The sequence below is a fragment of the Gadus chalcogrammus genome, chromosome 4, assembly GCF_026213295.1.
Source record: "Gadus chalcogrammus isolate NIFS_2021 chromosome 4, NIFS_Gcha_1.0, whole genome shotgun sequence".
Classification (NCBI taxonomy): Eukaryota; Metazoa; Chordata; class Actinopteri; order Gadiformes; family Gadidae; genus Gadus; species Gadus chalcogrammus.
Window position 1 is genome coordinate 31,832,149 of NC_079415.1, and position 13,440 is coordinate 31,845,588.

The window sequence follows — 13,440 nt, forward strand, 5'->3', positions numbered from 1 at the left end:
TGTGTGTGTGTGTGTGTGTGTGTGTGTGTTGTGTGTGTGTGTGTGTGTGTGTGTGTGTGTGTGTGTGCATGAGTTTCGTGCGAGAGCGGTGCGAGTTGTGTCAGTGTGTTTGTAGGAGTGAGTGTGTGTCTCTGTGTGTGGGAGTTAGTGGCAGAATTTGTTTTAGTGCCCGGCTGTATATCAGAAAGGGTATGTCTATGCGTGCTTGTCCGTGTGTGCGTTTGTGTCTGTGTGTGCGCGTGTGTGTTTGTCCGTTTCTGTGCTTGCGTGTTTGTTTCTGCGTTCATGTGTGTGTGGGTGTTTCTGTGTTTGCGTCCGTTCTTGTGCGTGCCCTCCCAGTGTTAGCCTGATCCGGTGTCGTTAGCGTGTGGCAGGGCCCCGCGGCGTAGCGGAGGCTAGCCGGTCAGCGGACCGGATGAAGGCGTCGTGCGTTGCTGTGCACCTCTTTAGAGCGGTCACTCACTCGGCCACTCGCTTGGACGATAAACCAGCGATCGGCTTCATATGACGTTGCGACCACAATAATAATAATGAGAATAAGAGTGATGATATGAGGGAAAGATTAAGCGAAAGTGAATGAAGTGAGTGTGAGGTGGTTATATGGCATTTAGGAAAACGATTTTCTGTTTTTAGGGCACACTACATTGTGTACCACTTGCATTACATTCACGCACACACAGACGCACACACATACACACCCAGCCACCCACACACACACACACACACAACACACACACACACACACACACACACACACACACACACACACACACACCCACACACACACACACACACCACACACACACACACAAGCACACCACACATAAACATTGACCTGCATGCAAACATACACACACATTGACATGCATGCAAACACAGACACACACACACGTTAGTTTTTCGGCTTATAGCCTAGATTCCCGGGTTGTGTTAGAAACAAGGACAATTAAGAGATAAGGGCTGTACCATTATCAGTAGTGGGAGCTGAGTCAGCACACTGGGGCCTATATATAGGCTATAGGTGCCCAGCTGTCCTGGAGAATATACGGCCGTGATTAAAAACCTGTATTATCATCCAATCACGTTGCTTCCTTGAACAGTATGGCATGTAAAGTAGATTATGAAAATAAGTATAGAATACATTTTTATGGTTTAGCATTTTCACTCCTTCGTTGGTTCTGCTGTTGCTCAATGGAATCTCTGTGATTCGGAGGGTTAGTGTTAGTTTAACTCATTGTGTATTCTGTATAGTGTTGTTTCCCTTGGTTAATACTTTACAATTGCTGCTTTGCAAGAAATGCACATTATGTATAAAGATTGATTCATTTAAAACACCGGGAAAAGAAAGCAAACAGAAAATAGCGAACTCTTGCTGTTTCCAACCTCAGATGACGTAACTCTATAACCGATGTTTGGGGGGTTGTTTTTTTAATGTTTATCCGAACCGACAATAAGCCAATTTGCCGGAGCATCATGTGGAAATATAAAGGAAGCTTCCGGAGACACATGCACTCAGGTGCACCTCAGTAGTTTTTATTATTAATTAGATCAGAGATCGTCGTGAGTTGTTTGTTTGACACTGAGAATAAATAACTGTCTTTGACGTTCCTCGGAGAAAGCAATTAGTGCAGCTAACCCATCTCTCTGATTATGTTCTGATGTGATTTCCATCGAAACTGTTTGAGGTGAAACCGTGGCGACGGAGATTAATTAAAAAACAGAGTGCTCAAGGTGGTCGCTGGGCCAGGTGGCCGGTGGCTGTTTGCTGTTACCCCACGAGGGGGTAACAGCAAAGACTCAAGACTCACTTGTTCAGATTTCTACCAGACTCTGCAGAGCCACCCCACACCACTCTAATGCGATTATTGTATGTTGTACATCCTTGCACTTGAAAATAGTGCTAAGCATCATGTAGCATATTATCCAAACTATCTCTGTTGTGTTACGGGAAACGGGTAACCCTACGATTGCTATTGCTTTGCACTTGGTTCTACAAAACATCCCTTCTGTACCGCAGCGTATATTCTGATTTTCTTTCTTCTGCCAAAATGTAATTGGATGGTCGCTTCGGTAAAAGTGTCTGCTAAATGCATGAAATGTAAAGGTAAATGTAAATGATGGGTCTAGGCCCAGAATTCAAAGAGTATTCTAAATTTAAACATGAACTCGAATGGTAAAGAAAATGTAGATCCAGCTTGAGCATTTATATTGGAACACAGCCCTCCTGTGGTGTGGATTGACAGGAGCGACAGGGAAAGGGAGGAAACTGATAGAATAAAAACATGAGTTCAGTCAGTGAAAGTGGACATTACTGCCAGTTTGACCTTTTTCCTTTGTATACTGGCATTTAATGGCAGTAGCACTTTGACAGTACCAAAGTAGAGCATGGGTAATATTCACTTCATGAAGAGAATTGTTTAAAAAATGAACCCAGTAACCCGGCCGGTCAAAAGGCCTATGTTATCTAGTTAACCACATAAACTAATTGAAGGTTTATCATTACTTCTGCCGGATGTTGCAATAAACATGTTTTGTGATTAATGTTATATTTATGTTCTCAAAATGTACAGAAACGTAAAAATAACGAGAGAGGTAATTAAAAAACATTACATTCTGCCACAGTTCAGTTCAGTTTGCCTTGCAAACAAAACAAGGTAAGCATTGCGGCTTCGTAACCAGGTCTTATCGCTGTACCTTTTTAAACCTTAAATCCTGTAAAATAAATAGATAAAAATGGCGTCAGGGTCATTTTGATTGCAAAAAATGAGCTAGACTCTAGCTAGCCAGAGTTAGCAAGCTCGTTAGCTAGTTAGAGATGCATTGTTAAGACAACCCTTGCGATAGGTAGATTGTGTTTTTAATGTCATGTTTGTCTCTTCATGTTACGAGGGAGCTAGCTGTTCTGGAATGGACAGTCAAAGTATTGCTGTCGAAGAATATGCAAGTGTGGCAAAAACAACGACGGATTTTTCAGAAGAAAGAGAAACCAACAATAGATCGCTGTCGGTACAGCCCGGATGTTCATTAGACCCAAGTGTCAAGCACTTACAATCGCTAGGTTAAACCCTTCCACGTATACAACTAAGATAGCTAGGAAGGAGGGCCAATGCTATACTTTTTCAAGTGCCAGGCCATAAAACAGACAATGGAGTTTTGTACCTTAAGTGCTCAGACCTTTGAACATAAAATAAGTGTGTACAATAAGTGCAGATGTAAAACATTCAACAAGTGCGTACATTAAGTGCCAGATGTGTTGGTGGGGGGGGGGGGGGGGGGGTGGGGGGGGGGGGGGGGTGGTGGGGGGGGGGTTGTAAGAGGGAGCTATGCCGAGTCTAGGGGAGCAAGTATGCCCTTTTAGAGTTCAGACTCCAGACGTCAGGTGATCGCAAACCCGGTGCCTTTCCCGAGCGCCCAGACGAACGCACTCGCCCTCACTAGACTTGCCCCACCTGACCCAAACCTGCCCGTTCGTTGCCTCAGCCTTTGCTTCACGCCGAGCAGACACTGCCACTGCGGCCGAGCATCAATCTCAGACCGCGCATGCCGCAGCATTCGGGAAGCAGGTTTCAGCGAGCGGGGGGACGGGATAACAAGAGGGAATGAGTCCCAGTGAACGCCGCGAGGAGAGACCTCGTGGGGAAGAAGAGAGATGTGGGATGGGGGACGCCCTATACCCATCCCGACCCAAACCCTCCATCCCCCCCCCCCCCCCATCCGAACCATTATCGGGAACAGTGGAGTGTTCAGTGCCAGATAAGCTGTCAGACGATAAGGGAGGGGAGGGGAGGGGATGAGGAGAGGGGAGCACGTCCTTAAACAACCCTAGGGCTGGGGCCTGATTCAGAAACATTAACTACCCCCCCCCCCCCCCCCCTCCCCCCATGGAGTTTCACAACTCCTCCCCCCCCCCCCCCCCAGCACCCATTCTCTCCGATCCACGGAGAGAATGGGGCCACTGGATTGAGGTTTGCATTATTCTGCCATTTCATTATTTCTTGTTAAAATGGTAATGTAGAGCCGGCCCCATCAACTAATACAGTACGTGTTATATAGATGATTTTCTATTATGTATGAAAGCTGGATTAGCGCCAGTCGTTTTTTGTGTTTTATATTTCATATTTCCTGGACCGATATGAGAACCTGAAATAAAACGTGGTATTCCTTTCCCTTTTTATCCCTTTCCTTCTCTCTCTCTCCCCTGCCATCGCTCTCTCTCTCTCTCCCCCGCTGTCTCTTATGCGTCTCTCTCTCTCTCTCCCTCTCTCTCTCTCTCTCTCTCTCTCTCTCTCTCTCTCTCTCTCTCTCTCTCTCTCCCCTCACTCCCCCGCTGTCTCTCATGCGTCTCTCTCTCTCTCTCTCTCTCTCTCTCCCCCTGCATCTCTCTCTCTACTCTCTCTCTCTCTCTCTCTCCCCCGCTGTCTCTCTCGTTCTCTCTCTCTTTCTCTCTCTCTCTCTCTCTCTCTCTCTCTCTCTCTCTCTCTCCTCTCGCTCTCTCTCTCTCTCTCTCTCTCTTTCTTTCTATCTCTCTCTCTCTCTCTCTCTCTCTCTCTCTCTCTCTCTCTCTCTCTCTCTCTCTCTCTCTCTCTCTCCCCCGCCGTCTCTCTTTCAATCGACACAATACTTCTCCCGGGGCCACCCCCATCACCTGTTGCCCTTGACAACCCATAACAAAAACGGTCACGAAGGACCACTGTGTCAACAAGTCGACGTGGTCCGATGTTTCTCCTGAATAATAGACCCCAACGGACACGCCATGAATGCGTAAAATATGCACGCTGTAATTTCTTGTTTAATGCTAATGTCAAGCGAGTGTGTGAATTCATGAACTACATCTCTACAGCGGGGTTTAAAACCTGACGTGGTAGCAAGGGGCCTCGGCTCGGGCACTCGTGACTTGTGTTTAATCGTCCCGCCGGCGATTTTATAGCATACGACAAGCTCGACAACTTCGGATGTGAGAACTTGTTTGATATGAGTGTTGTGGGGAAATCTGGGTCTTGGGCAGGAAGTTCAACCACTGAGCTCAACGGTTCACTTCAAGGTGATGAAAATGGCCGCTATTCTGATTCCGTTCTGATTTTCACACTGTTATATTCTATTATATTCTGTTATATATATATTTATTTTTTTTGGAAGTAGTACTGAAAAATACTTCTGTATTATTGAAAGACAGAAAGCCCAAACACATACACTCTCTATGCAGATTTAGATATAGACATCCTTCCATACTGATAGACCCTAAAAACATATATATATGTATCTATATATATATGTATACAGATATATATATAAATATGAAAACCCTAACTCATGGTGACAGCTTATATAATTGCCCTTCCTGTGTTGTGTTGTGGTGTATTTTTAGCGTGTTCACACCTGCCTCACACCTGACCGAGCCATCAGCACCTGCTGCGGATTCCGCTGCCTCATTGTGATTACATTATAACGAGACATGATCAGAATAATAATCCTCTTCTACGGTAATGTGTTCGACAAGGACGTCTCCTCTGACTGGATGTACGATGAGGAGAATATTTTCATGTTTTTTTTCACCGAACATCATTTTTTTGCATGGATTTCAAACTGGTTCATCTTGTGTCATTATGTCATTCTTTGTTGTTTTTCTCTCCCCTTTTGTTTGTTTGTTTGTTTGTTTGTTTGTTTGTTTGTTTGTTTGTTTCTCTCTCTCGCTCTCTCCCTTTCTTTCTTTCTCCCTCACACACTCGCTCTCGCTCTCTGTCTCTGACTGTCTCTCTCTCTCTCTCTCTCTCTCTCTCTCTCTCTCTCTCTCTCTCTCTCTCTCTCTCTGACTCTGTCTCTCTGACTCTCTGTCTCTCTGTCTCTCTGTCTCTCTCTGTCTCTCTCTCTCTGGCGCTATGACAACTGATTGGCTAAGTATTTCTCGGATCTGTCAGATGTGTAACCATATTTTCACACTGTTATATTCTATTATATTCTGTTATATATTTTTTTTTTTTTTCGGAAGTAGTACTGAAAAATACTTCTGTATTATTGAAAGACAGAAAGCCAAAACACATACACTCTCTATGCAGATTTAGATATAGACATCCTTCCATACTGATAGACCCTAAAAACTATATATATGTATCTATGTTTATATATATATAATATCCAAAGTGTCAAAAGGTTTGTGAAACGGTCCATTTGGAAACGAGCAGAAGTCCTCAGACTAAAATGAACCAGTAAGCGACAGAGGACAGCTCGGTCAACTTGACAAATAAAACATATAGAGGGCTTGTCAGAGTAAAGGGACTGCATTTATACCACGCTTTTCTAACCAGTGGCCACTCAAAGCACTTTACAATATTGCCGAACATTCACCCATTCATACACACATTCACACACCGACGGCGGTGTCAGCCACGCAAGGCAACAGCCAAATTGTCGGGTGCAGTCAGGGTCAGGCGTCTTGCTCAGGGACACCTCGACACTCGATCTAGCAACCTCCCAGTTACCAGTCAACCAGCTCTTCCTCCTACGTCGCGTGCACACACGGCTGTCCTTCCATCAGAGCACCTCTCTGAGGCCTCCCACTAACACACGCCTTTTCTACGTAACGTTAACAATGGCCGCCACTCTGACTTTCAACCACGACTTCAAAGAACCTGAATCAATCTGATATTTCAGGTTCCAAGAAGATCTGCACCCCACCAGCACCCTGACCCCCGCCTCACCCTTCCTCGTTGAATGCTATTGGGTGTCATCCGGATCAGAGCTATCAAGCTACGGTCTAGACCTTATAAAACATCCTTAATTCTTCTCCCTCGTCCTCCGATTCTGTGCGGCGTCGTTTGTGTCCTTGCGTTTCGAGGATGTTATAGAGATCTTTGTGTACTCGCTTTGGAGTGTGGGTCTTCACTTTTCCCCCCAAGGACATTTTCTTTTGTCGCCATCCAACACGGTTGCCGCCCCCGCTGACATTTGAGCCACAACTGCGGAAAAATACCCCGGCAACCGACACACACAAACACCCACACACACACATGCCCCAGGCCTCAAAAAGCCTGTTTCTGTAATTTTTTTCAAACTCTTCTCTTTTTCAATACCAGCTGCTACCTCCGTCAATTAGATGAGGCTGAGGTCTGCTGTAACACAATTTACCTTCGCCTGCTTCCCTATGAGCTGTGTTCACCCGCTCCCAGCCCCCGAGGTGAGAGGACAACACCAACGCGACGACAAGAACAACAAAGAGAAGGGGAATTAACAGTTGTTTTTTTTGATCAACATTAAAACCTGAAACATGCGACTGAAGCAGAAACTGAAACAGAAAGAAGAAGACGGCTTGGAAGTCCTGCCCTCTCTCCCGCCGAGCACACTCTTCTGAAACGCCCCCTGTTTCCCGGGGAACAAGATGATCAAATCAATCAGACGTCTCCGCCGTGGTTCCGTGGCGATTTTGATTCATCGTGTTCGCGACATTTCATTCATCGTAGCGCGTTTTTGGAGCCTGCGACCGTGACTGGATGCCTTTGCATATCGCAATGACTACAACTGAATGCCTGGACTCTACTTATTGTTAACCAGCCAGCACCCCGTCACCAATCTTAAATGTTGTGCCTGTATGTATCTGTGTTAATGATGGCACCCATTGCACTCCTGATCATCCCTGGAAGCAGGGATCCCCCACCCTGCGTTCCTTCTCCAGATTTCTTCCTTGCTAATTAATGGAGTTTTTTATTGCCCTCTGGGGGTCTAGGGTCAGGGGGGGGTCTTAAATATACAGCCTGTTAAGCCCTTTGAGACTGTAGCTATAATTAAGGGCGATAGCTATAAAGTTGAATTTAATTGAATGACGATGACGTGCGACACACAGCGACAGTTGGTTTGTAACGTGCAATGAGAAGACTTCTCTGGCACGCACATCGGAATGCGCTCAGCTCAGCCGACGGCGGTGTGTGTGTGCGTGCCTGCGACCACGCGCTGCAGATATCTACCAGGGTTGGAGCAATGACACCTCAGGTCAAACATTTGCCTCCAGGTTCTGATCCGGTGTCGCAGTTGTCTGCGGGCCATCCATCTACCAGAGTGAGAGTAGGGAAGGCTGTTCCATGCTTAGCTGAAAGCTGTTTGTTGATTAGCTTTTTCCCTGACTGGTTATTGACTGTGCAGTGTAGCTGCATGCATGTTCACATCATTAATCTGTTTAAGAACAGCCATTGACGCGTATGTCTGAACGCACTAAATGTACAACGTCCTGGATACGAATGTCGGAACATGAATCGTATTCAACATCCTGGTAGCGTTTGTCGGAAAGGCACGATTTGTTTGACTCAACGGTCGCGCACGTCGGAACTCAAAATATATTATTTTCCGAATCCTTTCCGTTCTGACAGTGTGTTGGTTTAGTGGTGCGCGATGCTGAGATGAATGCTTGTTCAATTAGAGGACGGAACTTATCGCCAGCCCCTTTCAAATATATATATGAAAGAAGTAAGGCTTCCTCGAGGCAGACGATAATAAACCGAAGAGCAGCCAAGGGTTTCATATATGGTACCGCACATCCGAGGCCCCTCAAAAAAAAGTCCTAATCTTCTTACAAAGTTTGGTGGCGTCTCAGCCCCACAATTTCCGAGCTCCATTTCAACCTTCCCCTAAAAATCTCCGGCGTTCCCCCGCTTGGTATCAGGGCGACACACTGGACAACGTCTCCACGGTTTAAGAGGACAGCGACCCAGGGACCCCGCGATAATGTCGCACCACCGCTGCAGCAAACACACTCTTAACAGCATCGAAATGGGGTGGACGCCACAGCCAAGGGGGGGGAGGAAGTTGATAAAAAACCACCGTGAAACACTGAGCTCCACTGCTCAGCTCCAGCTCCAGCTTCCCCCCCTCGGGGCTCCCCAGGCTTTAGCACTCGTTCTGAAGCCACCTGGACGTTTAATTGGAAAGTATTGCCTTTAAACATCCGGCGCGACAGCGAGAGAGAGCCCAGCCAGAGTTATCACACTCTGGGAAGTTGATATGGGGGGGGGCTTTGGGGGGGTGCTTTCGTGGTGGTGGTGTTGTTGTTGTGTAGGTGCACAGCGAGCGAGCGACGGTAGCTAAGAGCAAAGCGAGTAGGTGGGAATATATAGAGGAGTTTTGCTTGAGTACAGCCGTGGAGGGGTGGTGGGACAGTGTGTGTGTGTGTGTGTTCAAGGAAGAACGAGCTTGGCAACAATGTGTGTGTGAGCGTGTGTTTTCGCAAGAATGATCTTGACAAAATGTGCGAGAGAGAGAGAGAGAGAGAGAGAGAGAGAGAGAGAGAAGAGAGAGAGAGAGAGGATAGAGAGAGAGAGAGAGAGAGAGAGAGAGAGAGAGAGAGAGAGAGAGAGAGAGAGAGAGAGAGAGAGAGGTACATCCAAAGGGACAGAGAGACAGAGAGAGTGGACCGGAGGAAGGGTTATTTTTCTCTGAAATGAAGTGTGTGTTGGAGAGAGAGAGAGAGAGAGAGAGTATGTGTTGGAGAGAGAGAGAGAGAGAGTGAAAGAGTGTGTGTTGGAGAGAGAGAGAGAGAGAGTGTGTGTTGGAGAGAGAGAGAGAGAGAGTGAAAGAGTGTGTGTTGGAGAGAGAGAGAGAGAGAGTGAAAGAGTGTGTGTTGGAGAGAGAGAGAGAGAGAGAGAGAAAGAGTGTGTGTTGGAGAGAGAGAGAAAGAGTGTGTCATAGAGTGAGAAAAGAGAGAGAGAGAGAGAGAGAGAGAGAGAGAGAGAGAGAGAGAGAGAGTGTGTGTGTGTGAGAGAGAAAGAGAGTAAGAAAGAGAGATTGAGAGACAATTAAAACTGCTTTTAACATTTCGCAAAGTTTGCTGGACAATAATTGGTGTGTGCGTCCGTGTGTTAGCGCCTGCGCCCCTAAGTGAGGTTGTGTCTGTTTGGCGTTCGATATGACCACCCACCCCGGCCGCCCACACATTAAAGTGCACGTCTCTCTTGAAGTGAAGCAATCAGAGAGAGGGAGATGAATAGAAAGAGCCAAGGACTTGGCATGTCGTACATCATACGCGGTCACTCACACACACCCACATGGCCCCAACGTGCGTGTGTGTGTGGGGGGGGTATGTGTGTGTGTGTGGGTGGTGTGCATTGATCTCTGTGTGGAGGTTTTAGTGCTGCTGGTAAACTATGGGTGTGGGTCTGCCTCAGTGTCGGTCTGTTTTATTGTGCCTGCAATACTGTGTGTGTGTGTGTGTGTGTGTGTGTGTGTGTGTGTGTACGTGTGTGTGCAAATGTTTTTCCTGTGTGTCAGAGAGTGTGCGAGCGTGTGTGTGTCTTTATTTTTCTATCAGTGTGTGTGGGTCGGCAGGATCGAAAAAAATCTTGTGCACTAATCGTATTGTGTGTGTGTGTGTGTGTGTGTGTGTGTGTGTGTGTGTGTGTGTGTGTGTGTGTGTGTGTGTGTGTGTGTGTGTGTGTGTGTGTGTGTGTGTGTGTGTGTGTGTGTGTGTTTGCCTATGATGTACACATCTGTCATATATCGCGCACAAAGGACACACACGGGACACATAAAACACACACAGAGCACACACACATACATTGAAAACTCACAGAGGACACACCCATAGAACACACACATTGGACGCACTTGCACACACACCAAAAAACGCATTAAATTGAGGACTTGAATCGATGATTACTATTGGTGGTTCATTAAGCTCCGCCCCCCTGCATTTGAATGCCGCCACCCACCTCATCGCAGCCAAAGCTAGGCTATGCTACGCTACGCTACGCTAGGCAAACCACTGGCATCAGGGTCGAATTATCCTGAATGGTTTAATGGGGTAAATTCATGAATGGAGTAGTGTGTGTGTGTGTGTGTGTGTGTGTGTGTTTTTTATGTGCGTGTGCTTGTTTGTGTTGAGGTGGTAATCTCTGTCTCTGTATCTTTCTGCCAGACTGTGATACGGTGATACACAACCATACGCACTCCAAAACCCACTCACACACACAAACACTCACACAGGCACAAACACACACACACAAACACAAACACGCAGCCATGTGCAGTGGGCCGTGTAGCAAGCTCAAGCATTCCTGAACAACCTGCGATTGTGGGTTTGTGTGTGTGTGTGTGTGTGTGTGTGTGTGTGTGTGTGTGTGTGTGTGTGTGTGTGTGTGTGTGTGTGTGTGTGTGTGTGTGTGTGTGTGTGTGTGTGTGTGTGCATGGGAATGTCCAGGTGTGTGAGTGTGTCTGTGCGTCCTTCTCGTTTGTATAAGTGTGTATATGTGTGTTTATACGTACATGGGCATGTCCACGTGTGTGTGTGTGTGTGTGTGTGTGTGTGTGTGTGTGTGTGTGTGTGTGTGTGTGTGTGTGTGCATGGGAATGTCCAGGTGTGTGAGTGTGTCTGTGCGTCCTTCTCGTTTGTATAAGTGTGTATATGTGTGTTTATACGTACATGGGCATGTCCACGTGTGTGTGTGTGTGTGTGTGTTTGTGTGTGTGTGTGTGTGTGTGTGTGTGTGTGTGTGTGTGTGTGTGTGTGTGTGTGTGTGTGTGTGGTGTGTGTGTGTGTGTGTGTGTGTGTGTGTGTGTGTGTGCGTGCGTTTGTGTGAATAACAAGGACTACGCACTCCGTAACTCCAGTAATGTACATAGTTAACACCACATTACACCATGTCAGAAACACACACGCACACACAAAGACACAAACACAAACACACAGTGTACATGTGCGAGTGAATTCATGATAGCACCCATCCAACCGTGCAATCAGACTCTGCTGAGCAGGGGGGCGGTATGTAAGGGAAAGATGACATCCGTTTTCGCCGTACCGCTCCGTTTGTAAATCCCGGCGGCGAGCGAGGAGATAAAAACCCTGAAACTGCTTTGATTACCGTCCGATCTTAACTCGCTGTAAACTGTGTGAATTGTGAAAAGATTTTTAAAAAATAAACAAGATCATTTTCTGAATGGCTTGTAATAGTAACGAGGCATAGAACAGCATCGCGGCCGGTGTAGTCCACTCCCAGACGAGAGTTTGCCGGTTCGATCCCCGCCGACGTCGACCGGCCTAACCTGTTGCCTGTCCCTGAGAAAGAAGCCTCCTCAATCTCTGCACTCGTAGGCAGAAGCTTCTTCGGATAAAAGTGTCTTTTTAATAAGTACGCAGGGATTTAAAACTTAGGGTTCACACCACTGGAATATGTCAAATCAGGGTCTGGTTTCAGTTCACATGAATATTTCACTGGCGGGTTCAAAGGGGTTATGACTGCGGTTAGAGGATTCCGCGTTGAGTTTCTGAGAGGCAGCTCCTGGCGTTAATACCGCCGGGACTCGAGGAAGACATATCTTAAAGACTGTTATAAGGTTCACATGGTGTGACATGACTGCCTTCAGTTCAGCGGTTGACAACATGGCAGTACAGGTTAGGGAAGGGTAATCGACTCACTTATGTACAATTATGAGGAGAGGATGATGAGGAAGTATCAATCAATCATCTGTGTTTATGTGTTGATGTATTACAAGGGCGATAAGAGGGACCAGGTTAGCAGGAAGCTAAACTGAAAGATTATTAATGCCGATGCGTTAATAACCTGCTATAAACACATACAATCACACACACACACACACAAAAACGCACGCATACATACACACAGGCACGCACACACCCGCACACATACACGCACAAACACACACACACAGTGTTGAAGAAGGCATGCACCATCGTCATCGTTTGAAGATAGATAGATATAATTAGCTAGATTTTACCAAACTATTTGTTGTTTTCATAATTGGCCTTTTGTGATGAATGGAGCTATGAGTCATTACCAAATAATAACGTTGTTTGGGTGTTTCCTACACCATTGGCTGTAATAAAAATGGTTATTTACTGTACAAGACTGTTCCGAAGTTGTAAGAATAGTGTTGTGGTATATAATTGATGCGTCAAACGTATGTATAATTATGTATTCCGTTGTGCCTCACACTGGAAAACAGGAAAGGTCCTGACTTCACTGGAGTCCTGGCAACGGCAGCATTTGTTTATTAAGTAAGACAGAGTACAGGAACACATGCTATAAATACACTGCAGTACATACGCCTAAATACACACATTGGTGTTTGTGTGTTTGTGAGAGAGAGAGAGAGAGAGAGAGAGGGAGAGAGTCTCCTTGTGGGTTTGTCTGTAAATATGGACGTGTATCTTTGTGTGTGTGTGTGTGCACGTGTGTGTGTGTGCGTGTGTGTGTGTGTGTGTGCGCGCGCATGTGTGTGTGTTTATGTGTATGCGTGTGTGCGTGAGTGAGAAAGTGTTTTTTTGTGTGTACACATGTCTTACGCAAGAACTTTGTATTTTGTATGTGTGCGCGCGCATGTGTGTGTGTGTTTATGTGTATGTGTGTGTGCGTGTACGTGTACACACGCTTGGGTCTTACTGAGTTGGTACGGGTTGCATGTGTGTGGGTGTGAATATGTGTGTGTGTGTGTCTGAATATGTTT